Source organism: Heptranchias perlo, chromosome 13 (assembly GCF_035084215.1).
Source record: "Heptranchias perlo isolate sHepPer1 chromosome 13, sHepPer1.hap1, whole genome shotgun sequence".
Classification (NCBI taxonomy): Eukaryota; Metazoa; Chordata; class Chondrichthyes; order Hexanchiformes; family Hexanchidae; genus Heptranchias; species Heptranchias perlo.
The window spans coordinates 48,150,377-48,165,202 of NC_090337.1; positions in this window are offsets into that span (position 1 = coordinate 48,150,377).

Below are 14,826 nucleotides of genomic sequence, written 5' to 3' on the forward strand. Positions count from 1 at the left end.
TTGGGCCGTAAGGTTGTCAATCCTCCTGAATTGCCTGGGAATCTCCCAGAATTGTGCATGGGTCTCCTGCACTCTGCTGGTCGCAGATCTTCCGCTTTAACTTTCCCGCCAAATAGCCCCCTCCTATGCAGTAATTTCTATCATTCTATGAAAACTTTCCTTTATTGATTCCAAGCCCAGGGAGTTGGTGATGAGCTGAGTTTAGGACGATGTGCCCTGTGAGAAGTGCCCCAAACAGCGAGCCCACTGCTTTTTGTGCAATATCTCGGTTTAGGTTGGTCTGTGCCAGCTGATTTTGACATGGGAAGTCCAAGTACAGATCGGTTCTGACTGAGGCTTCCAGCCCAGAATTGTCACCTTCACACGGAACCTGATCCCAAATTAAAGTCAAAGAAGATAGGGAGAGAGATAGGGCCTGTTAAAAGTGGCATTGACTGGGGAGCCTGACTGCACCTTGTGCAGTGCAGGGGGATTCTGGCTGTACTTTCAGGGTGAATATCAGCAGGTTATAGGATTACTACAAGTTACAGGTTGGATATCGGGGCATTACACCTATTACTATCAACGCTACTCCTGTTGGTTAAGGGAATTTGAGTGTTACCAGTATTACCATTAGTTATTGGTACAATTTCAGTAAGTTACTATCCGATACTGGTGGAATCAAAGTTCATCCCATCTCTGGTTTCCCCTCCACAAATTGCTCCCCCACCCTCTGTTTCCCTTCTTCACCTGCTCGCAGGTGGCCTCATGGTTATCATAGAATCTTACAGCACAGAAGGAGGCTATTTGGACCATCATTCCTGAGCCAGCTCGTTGAAAGAGCTTTCGAATTAGTCCCACTCCCCTGCTGTTTCCCCATGGCCCTGCAAATTTTTCCTATTCATGTATATATCCAATTCCCTTTTGAAAGTTACTATTGATTCTGCTTCCACCACCCTCTCAGGTGGTCGAAAGTTCTCAGTTCTTGGAATATCTCGCACAACTGCTGGCGTGTAACCATCAGCAAAGATGCTCACTACAGGAGACCCAACCTTTATTAAATAAATAACATTTGCAGATGTCACATGATCAAACCTCCTGGAATGCCTTTAACCAGAGTTGGCATTCCTATTCGGCCGGTGTCCATTTTTATCTGATGCACTTTGACATGTTTTTCTACGTTAAGGACGCTTTATAAAAGCAACTTGTTGAATCTAAACTTGCCTTTTGCCCGTTTGAAAGTTTTTCATGGAAATTTAATACATACCCAGAAGTGATTACAAAATAGTAATCTTCTTTTGGATTTTAAATGCTTCAAGATAATTCTTGAATTAATTCAAGAAAGCAAAGTTTAAATGATCTATAACTGATCTCTGGAATGAATCCCATATATCTCTAAATGTATACATATGTGGAGTTGATGGCAGTGCTATACTTCAATTTATTCTTTATCTCTGCAGGCCATTGCATGCCTTCGTGACCATAAATTACAAAGAAAGATCAATGACTGTGATTTAATTTCTGCAAATTTATTAAGTGATTTGTAGTTGACCAGAAAATAATATGTATATACATGCAGGACACTGGATGAGTGGAGGTGCACTACAAAGCAGAAATTCAATCAAGGGCATTAAAATAAACTGAGATTAAATTGCTTCCTGTCATCAGCCAGTGTTTGTATCTGGAAATGTTTCCAGTTTTCTCTCCTGCCCTCTTAGAGGTTCTGTTGGGATCCCGTTCCTTAGGTGATGGCAACCGTCCAGTGCTTCAAGCAAGTGGGGATTTTTGATATGTAAAGCCAAACAGGTAGTGAGGCTCTTTGACTGTAGAGGAAATCATGCTGATCCTGTCACCACCACATGTCCATACATATACACTTTTAACTCCCCTGCTGTTTCCCCATGGCCCTACAAATTTTTCCTATTCATGTATACATCCAATTCCCTTTTGAAAGTTACTATTGATTCTGTCACCACCACATGTCCATACATATACACACTCAGCAGCTGCCATTGGATGGGGAGCGGAACCCTGGCTGAGTCTGTCCCCAGGACATTGAGGTTTTCTGAAGTGAGGAACAGACCTATGCATCTCTCAATACCACATTGGGTGATACACTTATCAACTACGCATCGCACAGGTAGTGGTGCTGCTGCTGCGACTGCCAATTAGTAATGACACAAAGTGACATTGAATCTTAGAATATCAAGTTGGTGACAAATACTAACATCAGATTTCTGAGAATGCTGGGTAATGAGTGGAAGCAACCGTCTGTGTCCACCATCCCCACTGTTGATCTGAGGAATCCTTGCCAGCTGCCTGTTCTCTCTGATGCTGCCTCTGACCACAGACAAGGTGGCTAATATCAGGGAGCCCTGCCTCCCTGGTACTACTCTACTGTCCCTCTCACCATCAAAGACTTGTCCTTCCCTTGAATGGAATGCTTAACATATGTGAGTGCCACCTAATCTCAATTTGCTGGAATAGAATAGACTTGTTACTCATCTGTTAGCACACACATATTGTATTAAAATGTAATTTGTGAATCATTAGTTCAATTATACTGAGATTTGTTCAATTTCAAACATTCATCTGTGAATTTGTCATTATTCACTTGTCTACATTTTTATTAAGTAACAAATCAAATCCATTTAAACCTGAATCTTGCCCAAGCTAATGGATTTGTATATAAATTCTAAATGCCATGGTCCAAATCTATGTGATAACCTCATTTCATTCTTATTCACTCAATTTTCCTTTCAAGATTGTGTTTTAAATGAAAACTACACTTTTGCTTCCTCTCTAGAAAACACTTCTAAGTTATTCAATTAATCTGCTGTAGTTGCCTCTATTCCACATTTCAGAATGTGTCAAACTGAGGTTCCCACAGTATTGACTCACTCTGCATAGAAACATAGAAAATACGAGCAGGAGACGGCCCTTCGAGCCTGCTCCGCCATTCAGTATGATCACGGCTGATCCTCTATCTCAATACCATATTCCCGCTCTCTCCCCATATCCCTTGATGCCTTCTGTGTTTAGAAATCTATCTATCTCATTCTTAAATATATTCAGTGACTTGGCCGCCACAGCCTTCTGTGGTAGAGAATTCCACAGGTTCACCACCCTCTGAGGGAAGAAATTTCTCCTTACCTCAGTCCTAAATGTCCAACTCCGTATCCTGAGACTGACCCCTCCTTAGTTCAAGACTCCCCAGCCAGGGCAAACATCCTCCCTGCATCCAGTCTGCCTAGCCCTGTCAGAATTTTATGTGTTTCAATGAGATCCCCTCTCATTCTTCTAAACTCGAGTGAATACAGGCCGAGTCGCCCCAATCTCTCCTCATACGACAGTCCTGCCATCCTAGGAATCAGCCTGGTGAACCTTCGCTGCACTCCCTCTATGGCTAATATATATATCCTTTCTTAGGTAAGGAGACCAAAACTGCACACAATAATCCGTGTGGTCTCACCAAGGCCCTGTATAACTGCAGTAAGACATCCTTGCTCCTGAACTCAAATCCTCTTACAATGAAGGTCAACATACCATTTGCCTTCCTAACTGCTTGCTGCACCTGCATGTTTGCTTTCAGTGACTGATGTACAAGGACACCCAGGTCCCTTTGTACATCAACATTTCCCAATCTATCACCATTTAAATAATAGTCTGCCTTTCTGTTTTTCCTTCCGAAGTGGATAACTTCACATTTATCCACATTATACTGCATCTGCCAAGTATTTGCCCAATCACTCAACTTGTCTAAATCGCCTTGAAGACTCTTTGCATCCTCCTCACAACTCGCAATTCTAGTTTTGTGTCATCAGCAAACTTGGAAATATTACATTTGGTTCCCTCATTGATATATATTGTGAATAAAAACAATATTTTGAAATGACTAGTATTCATCACGTTTATATTGACTTTGCTTTAATAGTTCGTTCTTTAGAGTTGAGTATGAAATGAAAATCTAGCTCGAGTTGGGCTGCATTTAATTTGAAGCAAAGCTACTGGGGGGTCACAAGTAACAGCAGCAGTGTACCACATTCCCAGTTAGTGATACAGCCTTCAGTGATTTGTTGGTAAATTTAATACCCATTATTTTACTCCAGTCTGAACTTGTGAAGCAGGCTCCAGGGTAAATGTGGTTCATAATAAACCAAGGTTTATTGAGAGCCCAACAGTATAAACTTTTATGAAAGCAGAAAATGCTGGAAATGCACTGTAGGTCCATCAGCATCTGAAATAAGAAAGGGTAGCTTAACCTTTTTGCCCAGAGGTTCTTCATGAGAACTAGAAAAGAAAGTAAACCAGCCACTTTATAGGACTGATCAAAATGAAGAAAGCAGGGGTGAGAGCAACTGGCAATAATCACTGGTCAAATATGCTAAGTACTAGTACACAGGGTTTTAAATCATTTGCTGTAGAGCTTTTACCTATTGAAGGAAAACACAAACTCCTGATCCTCTAAGTTGCTTTAAGTAAATAAATATCTTAAAAATGCTGTGCATTCTTAACCAGGTGGGAAAAACTAGCACAATAATTCTGCTTCAGATCAGCTCAGGAGAGAAGGGAACAATTGCTTCCACTCTATCACCCAGTATTCTTGGAGGTTTGCCATGGTGAGATTTGGGTTGCTAGTCTACTAGCATAGCTACTAAACTACTGTACCTGCTTGACAATAGTGTCCTTGATAATCTGCCCACACGTATCACATCCATAATGGTTTCATGCAATAAAAATTATTGGTATGACTTTTGATTACATCCTAGTAATGCTTATATCCTCCCTTTTCTATTATACACTCTAATACCTTTTTTCATTTAAGTGTTATAACTTCCATGAGCCTAGCAATGAGAAATTTCTCAGTACAATACAAGATTAGAACAGAGGCCTCACAATAGCTTTTCTTGCCATTTAGTTTTCTTCGTCTCTTCCTTTCTACCCCCCCCCCCCACCACTTTCCTGAGGTAGATGACCAGTAAACTCCATACTTCCATTCTTTCACATCATCTAACTATACTTTTCTTTGACTATCTCTTACTATCAACTGTTTCCGACCATAATAACCCCAGTAAATGTTATTTACTGTATTGTACTACAACAATATAAAACATAACAGTTTGTTCCCTTTATTCTTCATCTACTGAAATTAAGATGTTCCACTTTATATCTCCATTTTGTGTGCTTTTTAGTTGCCAAGGTTTTGAATCTGCAGATGATAAAAGGTTTAGAAAGTGATTTCCAATCTCAGGAGAGCAATTACTTAATTAGAAGCTTAATTTAGTTTAATTAGAAAACAAATTAACTCTGCTTTATAATGACCTTTGCCTGGCTTCTAGATTCCAATGATCTCAGAGTTTTTACAATGACTTGTGCCAACTTCAGATATCTGTTAGATACTATTAGAAATGATCATACTTGTTGAGGTAATGCAGCCATCTGCTGCTCTGTAAGGAATTTTGAGCACTGTTGTCAAAATTAAGGTGGAGATTCCAGAGAAGTATCTACATTTGAGGAATTAGAAACATTTTCAAAATATACTAGCTCAGTTGGTGCCAAGAAGGTCGATGTCTGAGTAGTTCTAGCATTGATTGCTTTTCTCATCTTAAATATAAACAAAATATTCAACCATTGTAATAAAGTTAATCACAGTTGTGGCTGAAGACTACAGTGCATTCATTATCATAAATAAAGTGCCTAGGACCAAATTACTCAGATTTATCATTATTTGTCCTTGGGATATATATTGAGCAGCAGATCTTTTATTTCAGCTCAGCACAATGGAGAGTTGATGGGGGGGGGGGATGAGACAGGGAACATTTAGTATGATTCCCACCACTTATACCATGGTAGTTTTCACTGCAGTGCTGCTGTTGGAAGTGCTATCTTTCAGATGAGACTTTAAACCGAGGCCCCGTCTGCCCTCTCAGATGCATGTATAAGATCCAATGGTACTAGTCAAAGAAGAGCAGAGGAGTTCTGCCTGTGTCCTGGACAGCATTTATCCCTCAGCCAACACCTGAAACAGACCATTTCATTGCTGTATGTGGGACCTTGCTGTGCAAATTGGCTGCCTTGTTTCCTATATTACAACATATGTGTGACTACACTTCAAAAGTTCTTCATTGGTTGTAAAGTGCTTTGGGACATCCTGAGATCACGAAAGGCGTGATATAATTGCAAGTTTTTCCTTTTTTTTAAGTCTCATCCCACCCCCATTAAACTCTCCATTGTGCTGAGCTGAAATAAAAGATCTGCTGCTCAATATATATCTCAAGGAGGAGTAATGATAAATCTGCATAATTTGGTCCTCGTCCACACAGATGCACTTTACTGCAAGAGCCATTGGTTAACAACAGGGAGTGGCAACCCTGGAGAATTTGTCCTCATTCTACTTCTCCAATGTTCCCCTTGCTGCTTTGCTGAGCTTCACTTCATGCAAACTCCAAAGCTGCAAATTTCCTCGGAGGTGCTCCCGCTCTGCCGCCATAACTTCTCAAAGTTGTGACAGTGGAACAGGAGTAGTTTGGAGGAAATTCCCAGCCCAACTCATCCAGAATTTCATCACTTACCAATAACCTCTGCATTGCTAACTTCCACTGGCTCACCATCTCCCTTCTTGTTGATTTCCAAATCCTTGTCCTCATTTACAATCCTTTTTGTTTCACCCACCATACCTCTGCAACATCTTCCTGTCCTACGTCCCAGCTCACACTCTCCACTACTCCAGGACCGGTCTACAGTGCTTCTCCCTTCCAGCTCCACCATCAGCCTTCATGTCCCGTTTTCTGGAATTTTCTTCTTAAATCCCTCCACTTGCTATTTATCTCCTCAAAGCCTGCTCAAAACCTACCTCTTTGACCATGCCATCAGTCATCTCACTAAGTCTTCTCTCAATTCCTGCTCTATGTCTGACTCCCACCTGTGAAGCATCTGAGGATATCTCACTTTGTTAACGGTGCTATATAAATTGAGTTTTTGTTTTATCAACTAATTAAGTGAATGGAAAAGTGAGCCTTGTCGCAATGGTTTTGAACTACAATAGGTAGTGCATTTACCTATAAGCCTTTAGGGAGAAGAAGATAGTTTAATATGTTATTTCAAATTATAGGATGATTCCTCTTGTTTCCAGTTTGGGTAGATTTTGATAGTGTGAGTGAACTGTATGTGTGTGTGTTTGTGTCTAATTTCCAGCTGCATGTCTGCTTTACTTTTTAATTTTGTTTTCTTATCAGCTTTCTGATGATCATCCTATCCAAGTCATTTTGCAGACTTCATAACTGTTATTTACAGATTATTTAAAAAATAAAGGAGGAAGAGGCAGATATTCATTGCTCAGTTCTGCCCCTGCTTGCCGGCATCGCCTCATTATGGTAACTGATATTTTGTAGTTGATATAGATCGTTGGGAATTAACTATGACATCCATTTTCAAATGCTGCAGCTCATCCACAGACAAACTGTAATGTAATATGGTCTCTTTCTCTTTTGTTGCTTTTAACCTCTTATTATGCATGCATCATTGAATAGAAGCAGTGCAAATTGCTGATTGTTTTAATATTGGGGAAACGGAGGATAAGCCCTATTGTATTTTTATATGTATTTTATTGAAAATGCCTCAGTGAATTTTTATGTTCTATGGAACATGAGAAATGAATTTCTTTGTTGGCAGTAATCAGACACAACAATATCACACCATATATTATGCTTCATAATATCTGTATAAAATCAGTTTTGCCAATGATTTGTTTATGACTCACTAGAATAATTTTATCTTGCTGCTACCACCTTGTCACATTTTCAATTGATGCCCACTTAAATAAAATATGATGATGTTATAATGCTATTTTATTATAAAATTCCTATTGTCACTTTTTTATTTTACAAACCAGTGAATACACCAGGCACATTATTTGGCCATACCACTCCGATTTAGTCATTCGCAGATCTCTCTAAATAGGCAGTACAACAAAAATATCTGAAGGATTGTAATTATTGTTACTGTGAAAAGGATCTAACTTCCTTTATACAGAATCTATTCTAAAATTGTTGCCCTTGAATGTTTCTTTGAGGGCAGCCACTTCTTACTGGAGTGAAACCTGTGATTTTTAAATAATATTATTTTCCTGTTACTATTTTCTCCTCTCCTCTTCTTAAGGTGTTGACTCTTGCCGGGGCATGGCTCCACAGGCACCGACTGCCCTCCAGCATCTTGCCCAAGTGCTCATTTGTCTGATGTGACCTGAGACAATGAGTGTTAGCCGATTGTTTGACTGCAGAAGCATGGCAGCTGAACCTGATCCTATCCTCACAGCACACTTGCACCAGGAGTTGCTGGATAATGATTAGGAACAGGAACTCTGGCTAATTTCCCCTCCCTACCTTTGGGCAGAGACCAATTGAAACACCCCTATTGTCAACCCTACTGAGAACAACTAACACAGCAGCAACTCGACCTGAAGCATTAAACCCTGCCTCTCTCCACAGATGCTGTCTGACCCGCTGAGTGTTTTCAGTATTTTCTGTTTTCGTATCATCCATAATCGTGTCCTGTTCGACCTGTGCTGAGCTTTAAATTCTGGATCCTATACATCGCCAACACTGTTTACTTCTACATCCGCCAAGTTACCTGCCTAGTCACCATGACACAAGTGAGACATTCAGGCAGTGGAGGCAGTGCAGAGAAGAGGCTCAAGGCTGATCCCCAGTGTTGAGAGGTCTGAGTTACAAGGAAATACTGGAGAAACATGGGTTTTTCAACCTTGAAAGGAGGGGTCTGATGTGTGACCTTACAGAGAAATAAGTAGGAAAGCAAACAATGTGGAAAAGTTAAACCTGGAAAATTACTCTAAATTAAATTGCAAGAATTGAACAAAGGGACAAAAGTTCAAATTAGTTAAAGGCAAATTTAGGATTAATATCAGGACTGAATTACTATCAATTGACAAAATTGACCAGACACAGAAAAAAAATCAAAACTTTAATTTCATGACAAATTCCAATTCATTTTCTTAGTAAAGAGATTCACACATTTGTAATTGAAAAGAGCTGTTATGCTGCTTGTAATTTATGCATTAGTGGCATCACAGAAGGGTCAATGAGTATTCGAATAAAATTGAATTACTTAATGGCCCAGAGATACCATTGTTTTTAGATCAGCTGTCACAAATACAATATGTAATTTGTATCTGGTAATATCCTGCCCCCATCTGTTTCTATTGATTCATCTAAAGTCAATTTCAGTGCATTAATCGCCAGAAGTAATCTTTCTCAAATTTGATTCTTTCCCTCAGAACATTATTATATGATCCATGAGATTAAAAAGAAAAAGTTTTTGTAAAGTTACTATAAAGAGCCTGTTCAACACAATTGGTGCAGCTGGATGGTTGCCTGCAACAGCAAAAGCTAAATTGGTCTTAGAGGACAGTTAAATCAGATTTCTTATTAGCCGCCATTAAAGAGCATCTAAACCTATGTTAGAATTATTTATGAGCGAAAAGGTTAATAATCAGTATTTCTGCTATTGTGTTGGTACCACTAGCCAATCATGTACATGCACGTCACTGTTGTAGTGCTTTCTGCTGGAGCATTAAGGTGATAATGTCGTCCGTGGATTTGGATCTGCTTGGACAGCGGTTACCAGTGGTGTCTCGCAGAGATCGGTGCTAAGACCTTTGCTCTTCACTATGCTCACTAAAGGCCTGGATGTAGGTGTTGGGGGAATGATCCACAAGTTTGCAGATGATTCCAAAATACGTGCGAGTGTTAGGACTGTAGAAGATTATTTCCTCTTTTCCAAACAGATCTCGATGATTTGGGAGAATGAGCCTGTGTTCGGCAACTGATGTTTAACTTGGAAAAATCATAGAATGATACAGCACAGAAGGATGCCATTGTGCCTGTGCTGGCTGTTTGAAAGAGCTATCCAATTTGTCCCACTCCCCTGCTCTTTCCCCTAAAGCCCTGCAAATTTTTCCCCTTCAAGTATTTATCTAATTCCCTTTTGAAAGTTACAATTGAATCTGCTTCCACCACCCTCTCAGACAGTACATACCAGATCATAACAACTCGCTGCATAATTTTTTTTCCCCCTCATGTCGCCTTTGGTTCTTTTGCCAATTGCTTTAAATCTGTGTCCTCTGTTTACTGACCCTTTTGCCACCGGAAACAGTTTCTCCTTATTTACTCTATCAAAATGCTTCATGATTTTGAAACCCCACTCAAATCTCCCATTATCCTTCTCTGCTCTAAGGGGAACAATTCCAGCTCCTCCAGTCTCTCCACGTAACTGAAGTCCCGCATCCCTGGTACCATTCTAGTAAATCTCCTCTGCACCCTTTCCAAGGCCTTGACATCCTTCCTAAAGTGTGGTGCCCAGAAAGAATTGAACACAATACTCCAGCTGGGCCTAACCAGTGTTTTGTAAGGTTTAGCGTGACTTCCTTGCTTTTGTACTCTATGCTTCTATTTATAAAGCCAAGGATCCCGTATGCCTTTGTGGCAGGAGGGAGGGCTTTCAATTCCTGGGGCATTGGGACCAGTTCTGGAGAAGGTGGGACCTGTACAGGTGGGAGGTTCGCTAGTGCTGTGCGGTGGAGGGGGGGGGGGGGGGGGTGGGGTTTAAAATAGTTTGGCAGGGGGATGGGCACCAGGATGTAGCAATGGAAAGGAGAAACAAAGGGCTCAAATGATCGGGGGAGACAGATAGAACTAGAGCAAGTAATAGTACAGTATTAGGTGGGAGCAGACTAAGAGGGAGTACAAGAAAGTCTATGACTGGTTTGCAGTGCATGTGCGTAAACAGACGGGGCGTGGTAAACAAGGTTGGTGAGCTGCAGGCACAAATAGCCATAGGGGAATACGATGTCATGGCGATAAAGGAGACCAGGCTCAAAAAAGGGCAAGATTGGGTACTAAATATTCTTGGGTACAAGGTGTTCAGGAAATATAGGGAAAGAAAGAAAGGAGGTGGGGGGTGGGTGGCAGTATTGATTAAGGAGAATATTGCAGTACTGGAGAGAGAGGATGTCCCGGAGGAGTTAAGAAATAGAAGAGGTGTCATTACACTACATTCTATAGGCCACCAACTAATGGGAAGGATATAGAGGAGCAAAATTGCAGGGAAATTTCTGAGAGGTGCAAAAGCTATAGAGTAGTGATAACGGGGGACTTCAACTATCCTAATATAGACTGGGATAACAATAATAATATAAGGGGCAAAAAGAGGGAGGAATTTTTGAAATGTGTTCAGGATAATTTTCTTAATCAGTACATTTCTGGTCCAATGAGGAAGGAGGCTTTGCTGGACTTGGTTCTAGGGAATGAGGTGGGCCAAGTGGAGCAAGTGTCAGTGGGGGAGCATTTAGGGAATAGTGATCATAGTATCATAATGTTCAGAATAGCTATGGAAAAGGACATGGACCACTCTAAAGTAAAAATGCTCAATTGGAGGAGGACCAATTTCAATTGTATGAGAACAGATCTGGCCCGGGTAAGTTGGAATCAAAGATTGGCAGGCAAAACTGTAATTGAACAGTGGGTGGCCTTTAAAGAGGAGATGGTTTGGGTACAGTCTAGGCACATTCCCACAAGGCAGAAAGGTAGGGCAAGAAAAGCCCTGGATGACAAAAGAGATAGTGAGTAAGATGAAACGGAAAAAAGACAGATGTCAGGTTGATAACACAAGTGAGAACCAGGCTGAATATAGAAAGTTCAGGGGGGAAGTGAAAAAGAAAATAAGAGGGGCAAAGAGAGAGTATGAGAATAGACTGGCGGCCAACATAAAAGAGAACCCAAAAGTTTTCTATAGGCGTGTAAACAGTAAACGGGGGAGGGGAAACACGATTAGGGACCATAAAGGAGATCTACTCATGGAGGCAGAGGGGATAGCCGAGGTACTAAATGAGTACTTTGCATCTGCTTTACCAAGGAAGAAGATGCTGCCAGAGTCTTAGTAAAGGAAGATACAGTTGAGATACTAGATGAGCTAAAAATTGATAAAGAAGAGATACTAGAAAGGCTAGCTGTACTTAAGTCTGGATGGGATGCATCCTAGGTCACTGAGGGAAGTAAGGGTGGAAATTGCAGAGGCTCTGGCCATAACCTTTCAAACATCCGTAGATATGGGGGTGGTTCCAGAGAACTGGAGAATTGTAAATGTTACACCCTTGTTTAAAAAAAAGGGTGTAAGGATAAACCCAAAAACTATAGGCCAGTCAGTTTAACCTCAGTGGTGGGGAAACTTGTAGAAACAATAATCCGAGACAGAATTAACAGTCACTTGGACGAGTGTGGATTAATTAGGGAAAGCCAACATGGATTTGTTAAAGGCAAATTGTGTTTAACTAACCTGATAGAGCTTTTTGATGAGGTAACAGAAAGGGTAGATGAGGGCACTGCAGTTGATGTGGTGTATATGGACTTTCAAAAGGCGTTTCATAAAGTGCTGCACGGTAGGCTTATCATCAAGATTGCTGCCCATGGAATAACTGGGGCAGGAGCAACATGGATACAGAATTGGCTAAGGGACAGGAAACAGAGAGTAGTGGTGAGCGGTTGTTTTCTGGACTGGAGGGAGGTGTACAGTGATGTTCCCCAGGGGTCGGTGCTGGGACCACTGCTTTTCTTGATATCTATTAATGACTTGGACTTGGGTGTATAGGGCACAATTTCAAAATTTGCCGATGACACAAAACTTGGAAGGGTAGTAAACAGTGAGGAGGATAATGATAGACTTCAAGAGGATATAGACAGGCTGGTGGCATAGGCGGACACGTGGCAGATAAAATTTAAAGCAGAAAAATGCGAAGTGATACATTTCGGTAGGAAGAACGAGGGGATGCAATATAAACTAGAGGGTACAACTCTAATAGAGGTACAGGAACAGTGAAATCTGGGGGTATATGTGCACAAATCGTTGAAGGTGGCAGGGCAGGTTGAGAAAGTGGTTAAAAAAGCATTTGGGATCCTAGGCTTTATAAATAGTGGCATAGAGTTCAAAAGTATGGAAGTCATTATGAACCTTTATAAAATACTGGTTCGGCCACAAGTAAAGTATTGTGTCCAGTTCTGGGCACCGCACTTTAGGAAAGATGTGAAGGCCTTAGAGAGGGCGCAGAAGAGATTTACTAGAATGATTCCAGGAATGAGGGACCTTAGTTACATGGATAGACTGGAGAAGCTGGGGTGGTTGTCCTTGGAACAGAGATGGTTGCGAGGAGATTTGATAGAGGTATTCAAAATCATTAAGGGTCTAGACAGAGCAGATAGAGAGAAACTGTTCCCATTGGCAGAAGAGTCAAGGGCCAGAGGACATAGATTTAAGTTGATTGGCAAAAGAATCAAAGGTGACATGAGGAAAAACTTTTTTATACAGCGAGTGGTTAGGATCTGGAATGCAGTGCCTGAGGGAGTGGTGGAGGCAGATTCAATCATGGCCTTCAAAAGGGAACTGAATAAGTACTTGAAAGGAAAAAAATTGCAGGGCTACGGGGAAAGGGCGGGGGAATAGGACCAGCTGGATTGCTCTTGGATAGAGCCGGCGCGGACTCGATGGGCCGAATGGCCTCCTTCCGTGATTTTAACAGTCTTCTCAACTTATCCTGCCACCCACAAAGATTTGTGTATGTGTACTCCCCGGTCTCTCTATTCTTGCACCCCCTTTAAAATTGTACCGTTTAGTTTATACTACCTCTCCTCATTCTTCCTACCACAATAAACCACTTCACACTTCTCCATGTTAAATTTAATTTGCCATGTGTCTGCCCATTTCACCAGTCTTCTATGTCCTCCTGAAGTCTGTCACTATCCTCCACGTTGTTTACTACATTTCCGAGTTTCGTGTCACCTGCACATTTTAAAATTATGCCCTGTATACCATGTCATTAAAATATATCAAAAAGAGCAGTGGTCCTAATACCGATCCCTGTGGGGCACCAATGTATACTTCTCTCCAATCCAAAAAACAACCGTTCACCATTACTCTCTGCTTTCTGTCCCTTAGCCAATTTCATATCCACGCAGCCATTGCCCCTTTAATCCCATGAACTTCAATTTTGCTAACAAGCTTATAATGTGGTAGTTTATCAAATGCCTTTTGAAAGTCCATATATACAGCATCAATCACGCTACCCTCATCAACCCTCTCCGTTACTTCATCAAAGAACTCAATCAAGTCAAACATGATTTGCCTTTAACAAATCTATGCTGGCTTTCATTTATTAACCCATATTCTTCAAAGTGCCAATTAATTTTGTCCTGGATTATTGTCTCTAAAAGTTTATCCACCACTGCCGTTAGGCTGACTGGCCTGTAACTGCCAGGTTTATTCCTCTCCCCTTTTTTGAACAGGGGTGTAACATTTGCAGTCCTCCAGTCCTCAAGCACCACTCCCACATCTAATGTATATTTAGCATTAAACCTGCATGTGGGCAGGTTTAATGCTAAATATACATGCACCCTACAGGGAACAGAATTGAAGCCAGTGGTGAAAGCAAAAGATCTGGGCGTCATAGTGCATCAATCTCTAAAGGTTCACAACCAACGCTGTGACGCTATAGCTAAAGCAAACAAGGTTCTAGGTTGTATTCACAGGACAATTCACTACAAAACAAACCATACCATTTTGTCCTTGGTTAAGCCTCTGTTAGAATATTGTGTCCAGCTTTGACCTTCTCACATGCTGGAGGATATTGAGGCTTTGGAAAGGGTGCAGAGGAGTTCTGCAAGATTAATTCCTAATTTAAAACACCATAGTTATCTAGATAAGCTTAACTAGCTGTTTCTGTATACTTTAGAAAAGTGCAGATTCTGGGGTGATTTGATCAAGATTTATAAAATAATGAAGGGA